Raw genomic sequence first — 23,447 nt, 5'->3', positions numbered from 1 at the left:
TCTCATTTTTGTGGACAACCCATTTCAAAAGAAGCCAAGAGAATTAGACCAATCAAGATAAATACAGTTAGGGAGGCTACTATATAGGAATCAATATGTTTGGACAACTTGGACAACATGAGACTGCTAAATTTATTTTTTTCTTCCGCTATCTGAAATTCAAAGGCTGCTTGAACTTCTTCCCCTGCCTTTTAAAATACCAATCAAAAGGCAGGCAATGAATTGCAACTTTGGTTTTCCCAGAACTGCAAAATGCTGTTTGTACTGAACATACTGGGAAGGTTAAGAACTGAAAACCCATTTGCTCCTTCCATCATCAAGCACCACAAGTAGCCTGGACAAGATGCAACATTTCTGTTGAACAAAAACCAGCTGAAACAGCGTGCACCCAGCACGCTTCCAGTCACCTGAGACATGCTTGTGTCGTTCCAGTGTTAATAATCATAGTATTGATGATCCAGGTGGAGGCGCTTAAAGTTTTTGCTTTAATAGAATAATACATGGTAGTCCTTAGATAAAAAGCAGAATTCGTGGGCTTCCCTCTGAAATTCTGTTGTTTCTTTTAATTGTCCCAGACCCACAGGTACCATGCCTGTCAGTATTCTGCACATCATTGTTTAGAAAATGTGTGCTATCACCTCAATTTAGAAAAAAACTAGTTAAACCTATCTTTTTTGAATGAGTTGTTGACTTACAGCTGGTTTTACTCTTTCAGGGGTAGTTCAAGATACAGTTGCTAGGGTTTTTTTAGGTTTTTCATAGTTGCTAGCATTTAAACATGTTGTTAGATATAACACATAATTAAAACACCTCATGTGTAGCTGCTTTTATTTCAAATGTTGTGGCTAAATCTACAAACCCTAACCAAATTGCCACAGGCAACGGTGGTGGTGATGCAGTAGATGGCACTCCTGCCTGGGAGTCAGGCGGTTGCCTGCAGCCAGCCCTGCCAGCCCCCAGCAGGTGGAGCGGCTGTACCCCGCCTGGCTGAGCAGGCACCTGCGGGGAGAAAATGATGGAGAACCACAGGAGATCTCTAAGCACACCTGGTTGTGCATGGTGTGAACGGTGTCTTGGTTTTGCGGGGAGTCAGTCACCCTGGTGCCGTCCTCCTGTTGGATCTTCCAAGGGTTTCATGGCTAAAGGGACCCCAGGCTGTCGTGTTTTAACAGCAGATTGCCACGGTCTGTTCCTCCCCTTTCAGGAAGGCACTGAAGCCTGGGAGGTGACATTTGGTTTTTCCCACGTAACTGCAAAGAATTCACAGCCGTTGTGCTATGCTGCAATGATACACCCTTTGACTGCCCCACAGGATGCAGTTTACAGCCTACTAGAATACTAAGGATTGGGGTCAAATTAACAATGTGCCATTTTCCCATGTTCAGTGCTCCACAGTCAATTTGCTGCTAACACTCTAGGTGCCGTTTTCACAGTACTGTGCACCATCTTTCTGAAAACCACTAATACTGAACAGTTCTTCAGGTGTATTGGCCCTCATCTTCATGGATGACTTTGACAAGTTGGAAGATACCACCAGCCTGGCCACTGTGACATAACATGGACAGCACTGGAGAAGAGGGATCATGAAAGCAGCTGTTTCTCTATGGCCATCTCCTTGTGATGCTCCACTCGGGAGGAGATAGTCCCAAGAATGGAATGGCAAGCAGTGGCCAAAGAATTCCAGAGGTGAACAGCAGCTTCCCTCAAGATGGTTCCAGGCACTGATGTCTCCTTCAGGAATCTAATTGTGCTCATTGCTTTCTAGTGACTAATCCATTTGCTGCCAGTAGATCAGCAGTCGGAGCTGCTGTCATGAAGATTAGTGCCTCCATTAAGAGGATGTTGTGTTCATTTAGAGGGAAGCAAGTGGGCCTGGGGAATAAAGTTAGTAATGTAAGTGTTCAATACCAACTGCTTAAATATGGTTCGAGGTTTGAATAAAGAGACTTTGTTTTTCTTTATCCCATGGCAGACACGCAAGATCCATGCTGAAGTTTGCAAATGTATTTTTAGGATGAACAACGACTAAATGATAAAGTTTAAAAAGTTTAAACTTAAATTGAATAGATATGTAAGATAACATTAATTAGAATATTAAAATCCCTTACCAAAGATATTGTAAAGGACTCTCTTAACCTGCCAATAGTTCTGATGAAAAAGAACAGCTTCTCAAGCTGATTTTGGGACAGTCATGGTTACCTTCCTGCATGTGGTTTCACGGCTGCTAGTCACGTCGGTGGCGGTGTGATGTCCTAAAGATCCAACTTAGTATTTGCTTCCTTGGCTTCCCAATGGTTTTACTGAACATTTGAACAGGAGGCAGAAGCTGTTTAACTTCATCCAGGACAGCTACGGAGTAGCAGTAGGGAGCAGATGTGGATGACTGCAGATTAGCTGTTACGTAGCAATGTGCACAGTTTGCTTGCTGTGCATATGTGCAAGAGCAACAGAAGAACCACAGCAAATGCTGGCAAACATAGACTTGGGAAACATTCTCACCAGTTGGAAATGTTTCCTCTGCAAAATGCAAATATTTCAAATTGGTTAAAAGATTACGCATTGATAAATCACTATCTTTCCAAGGAAGTTGTTGGACTAAAACAGCACTTGAAGCAGCACCTACTGAAACGTTCCTGTTCCTTTTGCAGTAACACCAGTAAATGCTGGACTAGAGTCACAGAGCTGACCTGCTGATGCAAGGCTGAGGATGCAGCAGAGTGGCTGGAGAAAAACAATGCAAATAAATGAGAGCACTTTACCCATACGGATAGAATGGTTATAGCATATACTGGGGATGTTATGTGGAAAGAACAAATATGGAGCATTTTGCTTTTCTTGACACAATTGCAAGAAACCTACAACACCGAGACCATTGCAGGCTTGATTCGTACTCCCTCGCTCTTTCCCATGAGGAATATTAACTGCTCTCAAAGTAAGAGATGCTGTATTTTGAAAAAGAGGCTATTTGATTTGATAGGCAGTACTTTGCAAAAGCAAAACTGAAGTTTAAGGCAGTACTAAAGCCTGAATTCGTGGAGGACAATGTATGTACATAAAGCCACCAGCACTGGAGTAAATTTCAGAGACAGAATTACAAACTTAAAAGATATTTTCTGTAAGTGGAAAACTGAAGTTCAAACAATTGAAGGCCTCCTGCTGTTCCTTATCATCCTCTATTACTTGCCATCTGAAGGTGTTCAATTAGAGCTGCGACAGACTGCTTGCTGCCTGTGTCTATTTTAAATAAGCACAAAAATGGAACCACCTTCATCTTCTTGTGTCTGACCCAGCCATATCTCACTATTAAGACAACTGAGCAGGCTCTCACTTAAAATTTGCATGCCTTTCTGTTTCCCGAACTTAGTGAGAAATGAATTTTGTAGTTGCTGAGACTGGTCTGACTGGAGGTCAGTATATAAAGGCCTGGGCTCTTGCAGATATGAAAGACAACATGCTCTGAAAAGGTAGGTGAGCGCTACAGGTAGGGGAGAGTTGCTTATGTACTCCCTTAAAATCTCAATTCTAACTGTACCCCAGATATTATACAACATATCTCTAATGAGAGTGTAATCAGCATAACTGCTCCAGCAAGCCCAACTACCATGCTCTCAATGCACAGGGGCAAAATGCTTTTAAAAAAATTTATTTTATTTAAGTAATATAAAAACTTTCTGAGAAAATAAATAAATTATTGCAAAAAGACTTTTGGTTTCTTGCTTAACTGTGCTAATGAAGTGAGGGAGTGCAGCACAGTACAGCAGAGAAATACTTATTTGAAATCACAGTAAGCGCATGGTAGATTCCCACGTCACAAGCTGAGCTAAGACAGGAGGCATTACAAACCTCCCTAGGAATATTGCTATACCAATAAATCCTAAGGTCAGACCCATGAGTTTTGTAATAATTTAACTAAGAAATTCTTACCACTCTTCCCACCACAGAAGTTACACTAGTATCCAACACTAGCGATTACGAGGTAATTGAAAAATAAAACCAAATGTTTTAGGATTTGGAGACAGAAAGAGGGAATCAAGCCACAGGTGGAAACTAAAGAGTCACTCAAATGCCCGAAAGCACGTCTAATTAAGTAACACACACTTCAGGTAGTGCTTGGCCTTAGCTTTTTTGGCCACCTAATATAATGAATAAACCTCACATGAAGTCATTAAGAGCAGACAAAGCAATGATCTACACCATAGGACTTGTCTACACAGGAAAGAGCTCAGAACAGGTACTGCAGAGTATCTGTTCTGCATCAGCTCCCCGAGGGGACACTTTTTTGCAATAAGTATGCATTTGTGTGGTTTCACTTAATACACATGAGAAGTGAACTATGTTAAAATCAAAGAAAGGCATCTGTCATGGAAAATAAGAGCATTGACTTGAGTAACTGGTGCAGGATAGCTGCGGGGCTTTGGATTCCCCACTTCAGATTGTTTCACAGTAACCACCTTATACAGATCAATCCAAAGTGCACCACTCCTTCATTGTAAATGTACAAAATGAAGGAAATGGAACAATGGACCGCATGGCTTCATGATGAGGTAATAGTTAGCCAGAAGCTGCTTGTGGTCCCGAGCTATTGCTGCAAGTCACACATGTAGCCTCACAAAGTTCGGGCTGCCAACTGCAAAGAAGCAACAATAGTCCAGCACCACTCACACCCTACGACATGTTTTTGTGGCCATAAATGGCCTTGCAGATGTTTATGAGACAATCAAAAAGCTGTTTCAAATATACTAGTGCATATGATGTAATTTATATTGGAAGTTCAAATATGACATGGACGTGACTTCTCATTCCATATAGACTTTAGAATGAGTCTGAAAAAAATAGCACAGTTTCTCCACTGTAATACCTTTAAGGCAATGGATACACTCTTCTAAAAGGGACAGAATACATGGGCAGCAGGGAGGGCAAACCCTGTCTGATGTAGCTGTGCCGAGCAGTAGGAAGTATCTGATCCACTTGACTTACTACTGAAAGAACTAAACAAGACCTCCTAAAATGTGTCAAGAGGGGATTCTGAACAACAGATGGTTGTACTTGTCCGTCTCCTGCGTTTAACAAACCAGCTGGTTCAGGAGATTTCACCCATGTGTACTTGTAAAATTTATTTGCAGCAATGAGGTATTGATATAATTAAAACTGACAGCCATTGACATGTTAAATGCTGTATTAGAGGTTGTCTATGTATAGGAGTCATACCACCACATGGGAGTAGTACCATTCCAACTTCGCAGGTATGTCTAAAGTAATAAAGCCTTGTTAAAAAGTTCATTAAATTGGCATTAGGAGGGTATATAGATAAGCTTATGCCTGTGCTGTAAGTTATTCTAATGTATGATAGCTTTAAAACAGCATAATATGTTAGTACTAGGAATTGTACTGGTATATTTACTCTAGTAAAAGATTACTCCCCTAAACAGCATGTAAGCAGGCCACAGGGTCAAGGGAGGGTAATGGCAGGAGAAGCCCTGCAAGGGAGCAAGTTCCGTCTGTTCCTCGGCCTGGTGGGAGCCACCCACAGACATGATCTCAGAGCACTGGGAAGGCAAGATGATAGTATTTGGCTTAAACCTTTCTTGTTCCCTGCTAAATTAGATTGTATGAAAAAGCATTTACATGAACCAGCACCAGAGTCAGTGTAACTCAGCTGATGCATGGTAACTTGTTCAGCTGCCACATCTTTGGCACAGGCATAAGCCCTGACCCTTTGCTGGCAAAGTACCAATGGGAAATGTTCATTTAGTGTGTGTCCTGGTTTCGGCCGGGATAGAGTTAATTTTCTTCCTAGTAGCTGGTATAGTGCTGTGTTTTAGATTTAGGATGAGAATAATATTGATAACACACTGATGTTTTAGTTGTTGCTAGGTAGTGTTTACATAGTCAAGGACTTTTCAGCTTCCCATGCTCTGCCAGGTGCACAAGAAGCTGGGAGGGGGCACAGCCAGGACAGCTGACCCAAACTGGCCAAAGGGATATTCCATACCACATGATGTCGTGCTCAGTATATAAGGTGGGGGGAGTTGGCTGGGGGGCAGTGATCGCTTCTCAGAGACTGGCTGGGCATCGGTCAGTGGGTGGTGAGCAACTGCATCGTGCATCACTTGCTTTGTATATTCTTTTATTATTATTGTTGTTGTTGTTGTTATTTTACTTTATTTCAATTATTAAACTGTTCTTATCTCAACCCACAAGTTTTCTTACTCTGACTCTCCCAATTCTTTCCCCCATCCCACTGGAGGCGGGGGGAGTGAGCAAGCAGCTGTGTGGTGATTAGTTGCTGACTGGGGTTAAACCATGACAGTAATTTTTGGCGCCCAACGTGGGGCTCGAAGGATCTGAGATAATAACAGATTAACCAGAGCGTATTAAGGAATTTATATCTGTTAACAGTTGCCGGTCACAATATTGATTCATCTGTTCTCGATATTAGTTTATCTGATCTGCACCATGCTCTTGTTTTTGCTGTACATGTTAAAGATTGGTGTTGATTTTTGCAGTCTGCTATGCTCTGTAGTGATTAGTGATGTTTTGCTAGGGAGATTTGTTATTAAAACATTGGCCTTGAGCATTATCTGGTACTTAAGTTTTGTTGTGAAGCCGTTACCGTACTTCGGGTACCACCTCACGGAGACAATTAGCAATTATACCTCTTCCTCTGAGAGGTTTTTTATGGAGGAAATACAGAATGGCATATTTGTTACCTTCTTCTATGATGTTTCCTCCTTCATTACAATAACTTTTCAATATCTTGAATATCCTTGGGTAGTTAAGATACTTCTATTGGTATTTCTTGGGAATATTGTTTCGGTTTTGTCTAAGGTTAATAAGCAATTTAAGAATATCATCCAGAAATCTGCCCCAGGGCTGGATAGTTACGAGTGGCAGGGTATGTGGGATAGTATGGGAAAGTACTTAGGACAGTGTATAATTAGAGCACAATCTCCAGCTGAAAATGGGTCCCTTCCCCAGTAATACAATCACTTTGTCAGTAATGCCAGACCCAATAAGATTGGATCTTTCCAAACCCGCTCCTCCTAATTACATCTCCTCTTCTTGATCTTCTTCTAACTTCATTCGTAGCCACCTTGCTGAAGCTTCTCTTAAAATATCGACCACCAACTCAACCTCTCCCATCCGTGCTCATCTCAGATAAAAAGTATCAACCCAAATGCCTCTCAAAACAACTAATTCCTCCCAGCCTCTTTATCGGCTCCCCTGGTTCCCATTGCCGGCACTCTAACTTCCTTCCGCCCGCAGGCAACAGAAAGTTACCTTAGCAAGTCATTGCACAAACACTGTCTAGAAGTCAACGGCAGAAGTCACCTCGCTGGGTCAGACCCACCGGCCCTTCAGGGTCAGGGTACCGTCAGCAGAAGAGGCAAGTTCCCAAGGTTTCAGGAGTGTGGTGAGAACTGTGGGGTCATCTGCCCAAGGAAACAGATGCTCATTTGGAAATACACATATACAACCTGCTTAAAGCAGGGCTCCCTCTAAAGTTTATAGAAAGAATGGCTAATTTTTTCCTGGGTTTTTTTTCCCCAGATGTGGAATAAATGGCACATGAGAATTTAACACAGGTTTCTTTGCATCAAAAGAAAAAACAGAAGAAAAACACAGGAAAGGTACCTACTAACCGAGAGTATTTGGACTGAGAATATCACAAGTCTGTTCTTATTCCACCTCTTTTTATGAATGTATTAATCAGGACAATGGTGGGGAGTAGCCAGTAATCCCCAGAGATACCGCCTTTTGCAAACATGCACATTTTCTGTGCTAACCAAATGCCAGCTCATGGCCAAGCCCCTGCAAGCCAAAAGAAAAAACTACCATTTCATAGCCAATCTGACCCAGCCGCCTCCCACTCGAGGTATAGAATTGCTCTTGGCTGCCTTTCCGGACACTGAAGGCAGAGGTGTGTTCAGAGGACAAATTAAATCCTAGTCAGCCTGAATTGTCTGAAGGAGATGTTTGTATCTGCCTCGACTACAGAGAGCTGAGGGACTGGTAAGTCCCTGGGGTAGGCAGGGAAAATAGGGCAGGCAGCTCCTTGGCCTTTGTGGCTTGCATCCCAGTACAAAGGGCCAGAAGTAGGAGGGGAAACTGGGAGACATGGAAATAAGCACTCAGTTGGAATCCCCTTCAAGAACGATATTGTTCTGGTCTAATATTTTGCAAGAAACCAGCACACAACCGGTAAGAAAATGCAGATGGAAAAACAGCACCTGAGGCTCTTCCGGTCAACCACTGCTTTAGACTATTATTATCTTCTCTGAAATAGTCACAAATACCAAGTAAAATTTGAGGGCTGTATATTTTGTTACTCTAGCATTTGCCCTCAATGCCGATTCTATTTTGGATCTGTGCAAATAAACATAGTGATTCTGTCTTATTTTGTTAAGTCTGACCTAAAGAAACAAAACTAAACAGAACAAAAATTGCCTAGAAATAAAGGAAGGAAACAACAAAGACTTTGGAAGAAACAAAGTTAGAGGGGAGAAAAGAAAATCTGTATTCCTTTGCTTCTATCAAACATGTAAAGGAGGAGTCCCTTTAAAAATATTCCTATTTGTTTTATGCTTGCTTATTTTTACTGCAGAATATTATACAAGTCTTGCAGGCTGGCCAGACAACTCTCTGCAACACTGAGGATGGTGATGGATCATAGCTCTTTATGATGGTTTTCAGTTTTTAATAAGGCATTCGGCTTTTGCTCGAGTTGAAAAAATGGCGTAGAGATTTCATTAATAGCTCTTTTCTTCTCAATTGGTAACTTTCTTCCTCTTCATGGTAGGAACACCGAGGCCTTCCATTTTAGCTTGTCTTCAGATCAGATCTAATACAGAAAACTGGAATTACTTATAGCGAAAAAAGAAAAAAAAAGGAAAGAAAATAAACAGTCCTTTTTCATATTACATGCAAATCCAAATAATCCTCTCCCTCCCACAGTCTGACCCAATTTTGCTTGGGCAGACTTTGTTTTTCTAAGCCAGGCACCTTTGAGACTGCAAGCTTAGCAGACACTACTGAATACGAGGGCCACAGCACTTGCAAAATCAAGTTTAAAGCTACTACATTCACGGCACTAAAATGTCCGGCATACTGACAACTTGCCTGTTCTAGCCAAAACTCCTCCCTTAGCCATGCTGACATACACGGACAAACCAAAGCCAAGAGTTTCATTCCTCCAGCAATTTTAGATATCAGAACACCCATCCAAGCTGCTTGAGGGAATGTCCTGCTCGAAGGTAGGAGTATTTAAACGTGTTCAAGTGCTTATTGTTATACATACTTGGAAAAGGGATAAAAATTATTAGCAGGACACGGGCAAATGTGTTCATTTCATGCTTTATTGCAAAAAGCTACAAAGAAATCACTACTGGCCAAATACAACATGACAACATGGTTGAGGGACAATTGTTGTTTTCCACCACAGAACACAAACCAAATAATGGGAAATATTTGCAGAGTTCCTTCCTTCCTTCTTCTCACTCTTTTCTTAATCCTTACATCTCCCACAACACGAAAGCACCCAAGCATCTTTTAGAACTGCAATCAGTGACACCACTCCTGTCATTATTTATTGGTGCTTCCTAAGAGTAATGCCTCAGAACCCCACCCTAGCCTAATGCTGCCTGATTTCCTGCCCTCTTGAGGAAATTATAGGAGAGTTTTAAAAACATATTTTGTGTCCATAATACTCCATGTGTGTTTGTTATTTAACTCTAGTTAAATAGAAGCGTACCTTGCAAACTCAGGAATTTTCCTTGGTATCTGAAATTTTTCATGATGTGGTCAAGCAGTCAGCATCCAAATAGTCCTGTAGCATTTTCTGGATGCAGAGCTTTATTCCGGTCTAATGAAATAGTTGAGGGACTATAAACATGCGGTAACAGAACCAGCATTTTAATCACACTGCGACTTAGACTATGTCTATGTTAGCAAGCAGCGGGATGCAACAGGAAAAGCTCTGCAGTGCAAACCAGCTTGTGCGGAGGACCTCACCTTCACCCTCTGCGTGCTCTGGAGGGTTTGTTCCAGGCTGGCTCCATCAGTGGTTGGAGTGCAGCTTTTGGTTACGTTTCAGGTGAAATGTTTCTTTGGTGTCTTCTGCGGCTGCTCCACAAAATGATCCTGATCTGAAACAAAATGCTAACCTACATGCACACTCAAGTGTGCCCTTCCGAGTAAATGGGTGGCCATAGTTGTGGCAGATTTAATCCGAAGTAAGTCGAACTGATGTCATAGTAGCAAAATAATAATTTATTGCAATGGAAATATTAAGAGAGAGCTGTTGTGGAATAAAGTCCCCCTTCTTTTTGGCTGAAACATGGAGAAAATACCTTATTCTTCAGTAACTCCCTGAAGAGCAATTAGTTTATCACAGCGCTGAGAGGCAAATTCTTGGCGTAGCGGAAGAAGTCCCCTCCGACCAGCAGGTCAGCCAACACCACCAGCAGGCCCCCATCGTTCATACCAGCACTACAGCTGCATCTCAAGAAAGGCTCACAAAAAACCTTGATGCAAATGCATTCTTGGACATTATGAGGAGCGGCTGAGGGAACTGGGGTTGTTTAGTCTGGAGAAGAGGAGGCTGAGGGGAGACCTCATCGCGCTCTACGACTACCTGAAGGGAGGTTGTAGCGAGGTGGGTGTTGGTCTCTTCTCCCAAGTAACTAGTGATAGGACGAGAGGAAATGGTCTCAAGTTGTGCCAAGGGAGGTTTAGATTGGACATTAGGAGAAATTTCTTTACTGAAAGAGTGGTCAGGCCTTGGACCAGGCTGCCCAGGGAAGTGGTGGAGTCACCATCCCTGGAAGTATTTAAAAGACGTGTAGATGAGGCCCTTAGGGACATGGTGTAGTGGGCATGGTGTGTTGGGTTGACAGTTGGACACGATGATCTTAGAGGTCTTTTCCAACCTTAATGATTCTATGATTCTATGATCATGTCAGGACAGAATGCCGCTGGTGTGAAAAAAGCTGGACAAAAATAGCATGAGAACTTCACAGAAAATGCACAGGAATTTCCTCTATGCAAATCCTCAACCAGCAACAGAACTAAATTGGCAACATCAGTTTTATAAAACTCCCCCTTGCCCCCAATTTCTAGCCCTTTCCTCAGGATATCAGTCCTCTTTTTCCAGTTCTTTGGTCTTTTTCCTCTCCCTATTTTTCTTCTGCTTCCTCCATCTTTCCTGTTTTCCTAGGATGCTATATGTTGTATTTTTTTATTTAGCACCTGCAATAATCCTGAATTTTGCTGTTGAGCAGATAGCCATTTCCCCTGCAGTAGGTCCAGTGGTAGATGCCCTGAGCAATAACTGACAGCCTCCTCTGGATCTCTCACAGACAGCATTATATAGTTCAAGGCAAACTGAGAGCTTGTTTTGCTGGCGGAAGGAAGAAGGGAAAGGAGTTGGAGCATACAGCCCCAGTCATCTGTTAATAAATGGAGAACAGAACACAAAATAGGAAACGTCAATTAAGATGACCGAGATTAGGAAAATTTTGTCTATGCTAGCAAAAACTGAGTGCATTGACCAAACTAGGCTATGGAAAAGAACCACCACCTTTTTGAGGAAATTCATCAAGGAGGTCTTGGACAGATCTTCCACTTCAGAACCACGAAATGTGGATCTTGTGATGATCGGCATCCAGTCCTTTTGATGCAAGCTTTCCTATAGAACTTTTCTTCCTTCCTACTCATATAGGAGCATCATATAGGAGCAGAACATGTTTGTTCTGCTGCTCACCGCAAACAGTCATCTTAGTAAGGTCTGACGTCTTCCAGTCTCCATTCTTTCCTGGAAAATATCCACACACCATATCTTTATGAAAGGAGGTAATTCAGTAGGACACTGAAGTGGGGCAGAACAAAAAAAGCCTGGAAAAGGAATTAACGGTTGAAATCCTATAAACAAGCAGTTTGGAAGCTAGAACAGACCTTCTCTGAAAGAAAAAATTGTTCCCTGTCATAATTGTTCTTTCTTTTTTCAAGGACACTTGCCTATACAGCCTCTGTTCGCTAAATTTAACTATATCTAATTATGATTCTTTGCTGGCAAAATTGTGCGGCTTAGAAGTAGCACTACTTCACATTTATGCAGAGATAACTAAGATTTATAAATCTCATTGACAATAATGTTTATTATGCTAGATTATAAAAAAAAAATCTGATTTGTGAAAACGAGTTTATACCAGCAGTACCACAGAGAGCTATTTAGTTGCCAGTTAGCCTCATTCTTCCTCTTTCACTCCAGTCTTCCCCTACGCTGGCGTTCCTTCGTGAATCCTTTCTCGGACAGGATGGTGGCTCAGAGCCGCTGCCCAGCAGAGCATCTGATGGTAAGAGCAAAAAAGGTGATGTCCAGCCTCGGTGCTTTCACCATCCTACCACAAAAATGGGCTCTGTACAACTTTACAAGACCGATGCCAGCAGCTGCTTGGAGCCCTGTCTGCACTCACAATGGGCCTCCACTGCCAGCGATGCTCAACCACCATTACCAGAAGTGGCAAATATTTTGGGAAAAAGGCTGATGTAGACACCTCATGTAACTCTCCTGTAATTCTCCGTACTCTGTTATCATGAATAAATCGTTGTTCATATTGATCTCTACATGTCTCTGTAGTGTTTTGCTTAAGGGCTCTTCTCAGAGGAAAGTTTTGGGGTACTCAAGACAAATTAATACTAATTATCTTCTTTTAGCAGAATTTTTATCCCAGAACTTGCTTTGTATTTTAATATCTTATGGGAAAAATCAGCCCATAGTTTACATAAAAAGACCAAGAAAGGAAAAGAGTCTAGGCTTTTCAGTATTTAGAAATGAAGTAAATATGTATAATAGTATTCAAATGATTTCTCCTTTTTAAAATAGAAGTTGCTCAGATTCTTTGGTGATTCTTTATCAGTACATAGATAAGTAAAGATCATTCAAGCGCTTCAGAAGCAGAAACCCTTACTACTTCTTGTTGTAACAGAAAATTAAATCTTTTTCTTCCACTCTAATTGGTGGATATTTCCTAGGGTGCTTTAATTTATTCCTCTTAAAACAATTTCAGCACACAAGAACAGCCTCAGTGGCAAGAGACAAGCATTCTCACAAGATAAATGATTTCCCCGAGCTCGTTAAGTTCCTTTTCAGAAGGCAGATTCCAAAACCCAGGAATCCGATATTCTAGAGATGTGGCATAAAGCTACCGTACTATTTCCAAGACCATCTCCAAGCACTGGCACACAACATTAATCACGTATTTCAAATCCCTCTTGGAACATTAACATCTAGCAAGCACAGATGTGATTTAGGTAAAATACACAAAACCAGTGAGGAAACAAAATTACTGGTATTTTGGTTTCCTGAGAAATCAAATAAAACTGAAAATAAACCTTCAGAAGAGATTTTATTCACCCTAAAAAAAAAAAATTAAAAATTAATTGGATTTATCAATCTTAATTTCTTTTTTCTTTTTTTTTTTTTTCCTCCTTAACTGAAAGGCTCCTAAAAATAACTCTTTTTCAGGAAAGCCATTCTTTGCACCTCTAGTTTCCGGAAAGACAGGTGGAAAACACCGGGCTTAAAAATTAAGCAGCCGCCGGGAAGCCCGCGCGGCACCCCACGGACAAGCCCGGGCCGGGGCGCTCCCCGCAAGCGTCCTGCCGGCCTCCCTCCCCTCCTGCCCCGCAGAAGCTCCGCCCTTTACCCCCCGCTGGCGGCTCCACCCGGGAGGGCGGTGGGCGGGGCGGGGCGGCGCGGCCCCGCCCGCCGCCGGTGACGCACCGCCTCCTCCCGGCCTATGGGCAGCGGCGGGAGCGGCGGCGCAGGGGCTGCGCTGGGGCTGCGCGTGGCGGCGAGCGGTGAGTGGGGCGACGGGGGCTGCGGTGGGTGTCTGTCAGCCCCGGGGGGCGCCGGCCCGGCCGCCGCACCGCCGGTGCATCGGCAGGGCCCACCGGGCGCCCGGGGCGGGATTGCTCGGGCTGTGTGTGTCCACAGCTGCAAACGCCGGCGCGGCTGGGTGGGTGGGTGGGTGTAGAGCCGTCCTCCTCTGGGTGACGGTGAGGCGCTGCCTGAGCTCCTTAAAATAACCCGCGCTTTAGGCAAGGGCTGGGAAAGCCCAGGTACAGCCCGCCCGCCCTATTGCCGGCTGTAATAGGGTTTGGTTCCCGCCTGTCTTCTAAAGTGTATTTATTCCCCTGATCTTTGATGTAGGACTCCCCTGTGATTTACAGCTATGTAAATGACTGCTCTTAGTAACGATTAACACCAGGCAGTAAGAAACTTTGGTTTAAATAAATATCAGTCTTGTCTTGAACCGAGGCTTTTTGCTTTGCTAAAGCAAGTCCATCGCCTTTGGCACCTATGACCTTTATATGGATGTGCAAAAGCTCTGCATGTATATACATTATACTATTATCTACATACATTATATAACCATGTGCATTATTGAGTATAATAATATATAAATATATAATGCATATTATATAATGGCATCATTTTATATTAACTGCATCATATTTGTTGTACTTCTTCTGTTATTCAGGAGACTGCCTTATTATTATTTTTAAATTTTGTGTGTTGTTTAAATTAAGCGGCCTGAGCGTTTTGGGGCACATATGAAAAAAGCTTCTGAAAACAGAGCATGCACTTAAAACTAACCGATTTATAAACCAAAGGAAGTTCCAGTGACTGAGTTGCAGGGTTTGCCTTGGGCCGCGTACTGAAATCAGGCCCAGAGGCGCGTGGGCGGCCGCCTGCGCTCTTCCTTGAAACGCCCGTGTTTGCTGGTTGTCTCGCACCCACCCGCTGGGATCGCCCCACGGAGACATACAGTCGCCATGAGATCAGCCCCTTCAAGGATGTGGCAATTTTAGGTAAATATTGCCTAATTCCGCTAGCAGTGGTGAAAAGGTGAAGGCAGATGGAGGTGTGGAGCCAGGCCACTGGGGACCAGGGTCTGGCCCCCTCGGGTGCGGTTGAAGCTCCCACCCAGCACATGCCCACATCCCCAGTTGCGCAAGGAAAACAGCAGCTGGAGTTTCATTGCCGGCTCTGCTCCTCACGTTGGCAGGAATATTCGTGCTAGGGAAAACTGAAACTAAAAGTGATGCAAGGCAGAGCTTTCCTGAATGACACAAACTGGACTTCCTTTAGAAAAATGGAAATACTGATGTTTTCTTTGTGTGGAAGATGAAAATAATATTTATGCCTACGTCAGCCTAGGGTATTATGCTATGTTTGTAATGCTTGACTTGAAATCCGGAAGTCTCTTGTTTATCATGTATATTTTATATTGAATCTAAGAAGTACTTACCTTTTAATGAATTTCAGTTTAAAGAACTTGCAGTGGTGTACCATGCCTGTATTCATATACTTTTAAGGGCTTATAATATATATGAGCTTTATTATAGATTATTATGATTTTCAATTTTATTTGCAAAATAATTATATTTAAGTATTTTTTTTTAAAAAGGAGAAAAACATTCTGAAAATGTTACTACTAAGGTACTAACAACATAATCTCTCCAATGCTATAGTGTAATTAGAAGACAGTAGCACCTAGAAGCCTCATCCAGTTACTGTGCCCCATGGTAGGAGCTGTGCAAATATAGGCAAAAAGGCAGTCCTTCGTCCCAGAGCACTTACGAAATGGAAAAAAAGACACTATTTGTGAACATAGACAGAAATAGTTGTTTAATCAAGTGCCTCCAAATGCTCATAGAAGTGGCAAATCCATTATAAATTATGTTGGTATCATGGTTCCTCTTTCATTTATGTCTCTATAGTTTAACTGCAGTTAACTGTTAACAGCTGAGCTACTGGAATTATTGCAAAACAGCAGTTGCCAGCTTGCAGATGCTCCTTCCTAAAATTAGCTGTTTTGTGATAGAATCTGCTGCAATAGTTTTTATATTTGAATAAGACAGTAATTTATTTGAATGATGCAAGTTTGGTGTGGTTTGTTGTTTGGTTTGGTTTTTGCGGGGTTTGTGTTTGGTTTTGGGGTTTTTTTGTGGTGTTTTTTTCCTTTTTTTCTTTTTTTTTCTTTCAAGATATGTTTATGGTACAGTCAGTCAGGGATAGCCCAGTAGAAAGCTGGAGTCACATCACAACACTGCGTTGCGGTGTTTCATGAAATATTGCCTAGATCCTATCTCAGCAGGCTTTCTGGTTTTCCCTTGTTCCCTGCCTTGCAGGCAGAGCTGGGTAAACATTGCCTTTACTCTTCAAAACCTCTCCCTTTCATCTTTTAATACACTTAGGCGTTGTTTTCAGCTATGCTTTGCCGCATTAACTCCTGAAGAACAGCTATTCTGAAGGCAGCACCTTTCACCAGCCCCGGTGTCCCTGCTGAAGCTACCTCCGTGCTCGCTGCATGCCCACGGCGCTGCGATGTTTTTAGCGTAGACGCAGCGTACGGGTCGGACATGAGCGGTGCCCTGCTGTGCCGCAGGCTCCGAGCATCCCGGGATTTCCCTTCCCAAGCACAGTGCCATACGCAGCAAAAACCACTGGGGATTTGGGTCAAACTGAGTAATTCTCAGGCATAAGAGGAGGTGGAGCATTAAATCAAGCCAGCAGTTGGTAAACACGTCGTGGTGTGGCTTCTCTGGGTGAACTGTCTAGCCAGGACTGGTGATGTGACTGAGGTAAGGGTAGTAGCGCTGAACAGATGAGGACCAGAACATAATAAGGGCGAAGGCTACGTTCCTAAAAATTTTTACAGAGCTCACACTGCTGCTGCACATGAATCTCTTACAAAATAGCTCTTCTCATCCAGAGAAGGTCATGGCAGTCATCATTTAGAAGCTTCCTGCATCCTGTTCCTAGTTAAGCAACCCTAGAGCACCTCTCCTTGATGCTTCTCTCCATCCCCCTGATGCTGCCTTTGGCCCGAGGGGCTGCAGCTGCTGGTACCAAATGTCCTTGCTTCAGCGTGGGGTTCCCCTCTGCCTGACCTTCTGCTGGTCCTCTGATCCTGTGGAGAGAAAGATGCTGTCAAGAATATTGATACAGAAGTTGGGCCCTTCTGACTGTAAAGGGCTGAATCGGGCTTGCAGCCCTGTTTTAGTCTATTTTTGCTCAGTACTTTTCCTACTTGCCATCATTTCAGGCAACTGCGGCCTTTTCTGCTTTTATCATACAATTTTGTAATGTCTCCATACGAAAGAAGGAAATGCTTCTCCAGCAGGCTGATTTTAAAAAAAAAACAAACAAACAAAAAACCAAAACAAAAAAACCCAACCAATCAAACAAAAACAATCAACCAAACAAAAAAAACCAACCACCACCAACAAAAAAACCCCACCAACAAACCATGCTATAGTAAATCCCAAAGTAAAGAGGTTGTGAACATTTGCTCAGCAGCATGGACTGCTGCAGGTGTTCCTTGCTTCCTGGGAGTAGGTAGGTAGGATAGGACAGGTGACAAATTTGGTGTATCGTATCTCTGCAATGTATCACATAGATCTTACTTCCATGTATGTAGTATGCATAACCTTTTGGCTTTTGTAAGCAGAGAAGTAAAAGCTTCTATTAACCAGAGATCTGCTTAATTTAGCATGTTGTGATTTTTTCTTTCTTTCTTCTTGTTAAACATTTTGCATCTTTTTATTATCTCAAAAAAACAACTCAGCAACTTTTTTGTTCTTCTGGTACTAAAAATACTAAGAGGAAAAAACAGCTATGTATCGTACAGGAATTTCCTGACTTCTTGGCAGGGTAACTCTTGGGATAGAGAAGCAAATCATGCTATCATTGCTCATTGACTACAGGGAACTTCGTGCACAAATCTGGTGCATAGTATTTTGGCTCTGGATCTGTTTATTTGTAGCATTTCTTTGCTAAATCTCTACACAGTACAGCTTGGGCATGGGTTGGTTGCCTGGATGTGGGTGACTGGTGCCTTTCAAGGGGGTGTCCAAGGGGATCCAGCACATCTGGCTGGCATCATGACACATGACCTACCGTTGATCCACTTTCTTCTTGGGCAGCAGCTGAAGAGTAAATAGAACACCTTGTGAGCATCCACAAAGACACTGAATGTTTATGTTTAGCTATCTGAATCCTACTTGTCCAGATTTCTGCAGGACAGGGGGTAAGGGGGAGATTCAACGAAATGTAATCCAATAACGTAATTGCAAATGGTCCTGCATTTCCCACCGTGTTCCTCCAGTGATCCTCTTTCGACTTGGAGAACTTCAAAATAGTATTTCTCTTCTCAAGGTCTAATTGGTGATATGTCTTCACAGAATCCTTAGATGCCCTCGGGGCTTCTGGTGCCAGAAACCAGTTTCCTTTTGGGCTTTGCTGGGCATGTTATATACATGCTTCCTTTTGGGCTTTGCTGGGCATGTTATATACATGCTGTCTCGCTGGTACTGCAGCATGAGTTATTTCAAAATGTCTCCCAGTACCACAGAGGAATTAACCATCAATAGACATGAACCCTGCAAAAACCTTTACAACTTAGCATCAACCTGTGGGCCTGGCCCAAAAGGAAGGACTTGATTAGTTTGAAAGGAGTTTCCCTTTGCTCCAGCATCTTCACGTGATTGACGTTATGGATTGCCACAGAGTCGTTTAGCAGGATGCATAATGATGAGTTTCATTTTTTAAGAACAAATAAACCAACGATGATTTTGTTACGGATCTTCTCTCCAGTAACTCTTGTGCATAAAAAGAGAATGCAGTTTGCTTTCCGTGCCTGCTTTTTGTGGTATGAAGAAATTAGTGTTTCTTGGTATTTAAAGGATTTGTGGCTTAAAAAATTACTTCTTCCTCTCCCTTTCTTCTCTACCAGAGTTGTCTAGGAGGATAAACTCACTTATAGGTATCCTACGCCTTAAAGCAGAACGGATGTTTTGCTCCTGCAACAGAGCATCTATTTTACTACGGAGTTGATTATGAGTAATATACCCTGACCCCTGTGCCTGTGCTGCCAACGCATCCTTCAAGTTCCTGCCCCTCCTTTCCCGCAGGGAAGCCCTAACTGCTCGCCTACCTTGCTCCATGTCTACAACAACAGTCACCGGGTTATAACTTTGTGCCTTCTAATAGTCTCGTTGTTTTAATTGCATAATGGTGATGTGTGGTTTTAAATTAGTCATAACTTCGGTACCCGTTTTAATGAGATCTTCCCAGAGGGGAAGGTTTTGTTTTCCCAAGAGCGGCAGTGCCTCTTCCCAGAAGAAATGGATTTCTACTAATGAGGGATGAAAAGGCGAGGTGGCAAGGGGAGTGTTGGGGAGCATTTACAAGGAGAAAGGAAATAGCTGTGAGTCTTGGGCACTGGAGAGCATTTTGATAATGCCAGAGCCTGTGACGTGCTGGGCATTCGCATGTATAAATTGTTGCGTCAGTGCGTAGTGTCATTGCAATCAGACTTGCTTTGAGAACAGCTAAATGTAAGAGCCTTGTCTCTCATGGCGTGGAGGAGCACAGCCCAGAAATACCTTCACGTGTCTTCACACATGTGAAACAACGAGACCAGCGTTTAATGGCTGTGACACCAGTTGATCTGCTCCCCAAGAATTTATGACTACGTTGCATTCGTTATGTCTGTCTGCTCACGGTGAAGACTGGTTGTGGTATGACTATTCGGAGTGGTATCAACAGGGTTGTTGGGGAGGCAGGAAGGCAAACCACTTATTCCAGATGTGAGAAAACCCTTTGTCTCCCCCCCTCCGAGCAGATGAAGGTGGGGGTTGCTGTGAAGATGGTGGAGAAGGCAGCCAGGTGGCTGGCTTAAACAGTCCCTCCACCTCCCAGACCACGAAACTGGCTTTGGGCAGTAAGATCCAAGAATCGGAGAGGATTTATAGCCAAAATGTCCCTTTGGGCATTTGATGAAGAACTGTTTGAAACGCATAAATACTTGTGCAGAAACGAAGCCTTCCTAATCTGCTTGTCCACAAGGAAGCTTTCTGACTGCTATTTCACTCGTCACCTCAGGTGGTTTTGAAAGGAAGATCTGTTTGACCTGCTGACCAGGAAAAAGTTGTCTGTACTAGGTGTGTAGTCCAAGGCTAAATCTTAAAGTAGGGATGCAAGATTCTCTCTCAGCTGAGGTCTTTTCAGTGAATCACAGGGATTTAATGCAAACCCTGGTAAGTAGGTGTTAATAGTTCACGTCAGTTTGCAAAGAAAGCATCTTGACTTTCTCAGGAAAACTACCCTTCAGTGTGTGCACCAAGCCTTGTAACTCATGCAAGATAACTGTAACGAGAACTTGGAGTAATGTGGACGACCTTTAAGAAAACATAAAGGCAGTCTTCAGGCTTCAGTCAACATACAGATTCTACCTTCCTTTTTGCCATTACGTATTTGAATTTAAATACAAGATTTGAAAAATAATATGCTGTACTATAGCCTATGGGTATAAGCAATGATTTTCTTTCAAAAATGGTTCTTCCGTACTCTCCAGGCTCTTCAGAGCCAGAGATCTCTTTGTCCAAGGCAAGTTTTGCGTGTTAAATATCTTTTATTAAGAGTAACAAGTCTGCTTGGAAAAAATTCGCCTTTGGGATGTACAGCCCTGAAATTTATTGAAGAAGGGCTTGCGAACCTGAGAGCTCATTTCTTTTCACAAGTATACTTCTAATCTGTCATAAAAGGCACCATCTCTGCTTACAGCACTGTCTTAGACCATGACAGCGACAACCACTAGCATGTTTCTGAACACTGCAGAATCATTTTGTCCACCTGAGGATGACCAGAGCTCTGTCATTCTAACCTTGGGTGGTAATTGATTTGTCCTAGGCATATGAAATATAGGTCTGTTGGCAGTGTGGGAAATGATAATTGGGTTTGGTGTATGTGATTACCCATTGACGAGATTTCCAGCAAAGCTTAATTCCAAGGAGTGCTGTCTTTTCCCCATAAGCTCAGCTAAACTAGATAACTTTCAAACCTCCAACGGCCTTATTCTCTCTTTAATGCAGATGAAATTCTGCTCTTTCAGCAGTCAGTTAATAGCTAGCTCTTACAGTTACAAAAGTTGCATTGTTTTTAGGCTAGATGACAACCATTCTCCTTCTGGTTCTCCTGCTAGACCAATAAAACAGGCCGTGTCAAGGACAGCACTTTCCTTATAGAGTGCTTTCCAAGTATGTAAAGCAGTTGCCTGTATATAAAGTGCTGCAGGATTTGAAACTCGCCTATAAAGCGGAACGCATCGTCAGTAATGGTTACTTCCACCTCCGTTGGCCATAGCGACCCAATTGCATCAGTTCTGCAGAAAAGTTACTGGCAGTGACCGAGTAGGCTGGATACCTGCAGCGAGGCTTTCCTCTGCGGGTTTCCAGCTGCAGGGGATGTGCGGTAACTGGAACCTTCTGCTCCCGCCTCGTCTGGGCCATTTGTTTCGCTGAGTTGCCTTGATTGCGGTTTCGTTCTGAGATGCGTGCGTAGCCCTGGACTGAAAAGCCGTTGTCCCCGCGGCATCGTTGTGTTTCTGCTAAATGGTAGAGCTGGAGAGGATCTCCTGGTGGCTGTCAGGTCCCAGCAGCCGTGTGATAGACCGGTATTATGGATTTGCCTGTAGGACCACAAAGTAGGATTTCAAATATGCCCATTCGCAATGTGTAGGTTTCAACTGGTTTAGCTAAAGGTGTGATTATATAAATTGACACTTGTTCTCTTTTAAGACTGGATTGTGCTTTTTTGGCCTGAAGTAAATATATTTAAGTGAATCTGGAATAAGCCTTACTTAAACAACACAAACTTAAACCAGTTTCATCTCGGTCCATTGTTCTCCCATAGGCTTGTAATACAGTCTGAACTGACCAGGTTTAAAATTAATTTAAATATGTGCATTCTGCTCATTTAGGCACCTGCTCCGTGAGTGGGAAGTCTTTCTCCCACTAAAGGCAGAAAAAGTCCTTCAGATTACTTAGTGGTCTGCTTGAATTCGTTGTTGGAAAAATATTGTGCGGGTTTGGGCACCATGAAAGCAAGCTGTGGGATGTATTTGTCCTGCAGGCATGAGGTTTTCCACCTTTGCTCCTCTTGCTGCTTGACCTTGAGCCAGTGTTTGTTCCAGGCTGGCTGACGACTCCTTTGACTTGGCAGAGCAGTCAAACCCAAGTGCTGCTTTTCTTCTCTTCCTCCCATTTTTGTGCGTTTGTCATGTCTCCTGCTGTTCTCTCACGACTTCTGAAAGGAGTTTTCCGTACCAGCAATCTGCCTCCCGTGCTGAGAGTCAGCCAAGGGTTGATGCCAGTCTTATGAAGTCATGGTGCAACAGTGGGGTCCATAACTGGGGTGAAAGAAACCAAAATCACATCTTAACATTTACTGGACGGAAAAGAAATGAGAAGCAGAAAATCCAGGGATATGGATAAATCACTGATTTTCAGCCTGATTTTCTTATTGGTCAGTCTCATGAAAAGTTCCTCCTGCCGAATGCTGTTTGCTCCTCAGAATTGTCTGCTTTAGTAATGAATAACACTATTTAGAAGCTATGTACTTCCAAAATACTGTTTTCATGCCACTGGCACAGGCTAGCTCAGAAGGAGAACAAAGCCTGTTGAACAAACAAGCTGCCCAGTTGAAATCACTGTTAATACATTCTTAAATGGTTAATTTAACTGTTGATAGATCCAGCTCATAAACTAGTGCAATGTATGGATGCAGCTACACAGACGCAACACCAGTAAGGTGTTGCAGTAACAATGGGCCATCTGATGTCCTCTTCAGGGGAAGTGAGCCCGAAGAGTGGATTGCCATTGCGTGAGAGACTGGATGGCTGATCCAGCTGGGTGGTTGTAATCATCCCTCATGGCCTTTGTCAGCTTAGAAGACCCAAGAAACACAACAGTTTGACCGCAGTTGATCAAAGCGCTTGGTGAGCACGCTGTATTGACTGCAATATTTTCTATCTTCCCCACCGTTTTGAGCTGCAGTCACAGAGAATGCTTAGGATCGATCTGTCTTAGGACGTTATTACTTGACTATTCATTTTATTTTTTACTGTATCTGTGCTCGGTTTTTCCAGCCGTCTCCCCAGATGCACGTCATAAGACTGGGACTTCTAATTCTGTGGTTACGGCCGAGACCATTGCTTTTGCTTCACTTTCCTCTCTGGGGACAAGACCAAGCACTAGCGCTTCCTAGACGGGACCAGGTGGTGCGTCACAAAAATAGCTGTTTTGGTAGAATAAGGAAATCTGCAGCAGGAAGAAAGCCAAGCTAAGACATGTAGTGCTGTGTAACAGCGATTCAAGCAGCAGGAAAAAATCATATCATAAATTAAAAGTGTTTGAAATGAGCAAAAAATGAGAAATTTCTGGCACGTGAGATTCAAAATGTTCCAGGGGGTGAGTCAGGAAGAAAAGGGTCAGGTGATGTCAGCGTTTGCAGTTGGGAGACTGAAAAAGAAATGTTGCAATAAGCCTGCACGGCATTTGCTGATTTTTTTGCTCTGCTTACTCAGCAGGAAAAATAC

The 23,447-nt window shown here is 43.0% G+C and overlaps 1 protein-coding gene across 2 annotated transcripts in view; it reads left to right on the top strand.

The window, feature by feature from the left end:
• Positions 1 to 13,752: 13,752 nt before the first annotated feature.
• SNX10 (sorting nexin 10) overlaps positions 13,753 to 23,447 on the top strand; it is a 35,889-nt gene continuing 26,194 nt past the window's right edge. Inside the window, exon 1 of one of the 2 annotated variants that reach the window (XM_075143513.1) lies at positions 13,753 to 13,860. The gene's annotated coding sequence lies outside the window, so the exon portion shown is untranslated. Of the gene's footprint in view, positions 13,861 to 21,737; positions 22,848 to 23,447 lie in introns of those variants that run through there. The other variant, XM_075143515.1, reaches the window with a different exon arrangement.

Source organism: Calonectris borealis, chromosome 2 (assembly GCF_964195595.1).
Source record: "Calonectris borealis chromosome 2, bCalBor7.hap1.2, whole genome shotgun sequence".
NCBI lineage: Eukaryota > Metazoa > Chordata > Aves > Procellariiformes > Procellariidae > Calonectris > Calonectris borealis.
Note: the sequence above shows the minus strand (reverse complement) of the source record. Positions and strands in the feature narration are given on the sequence as shown.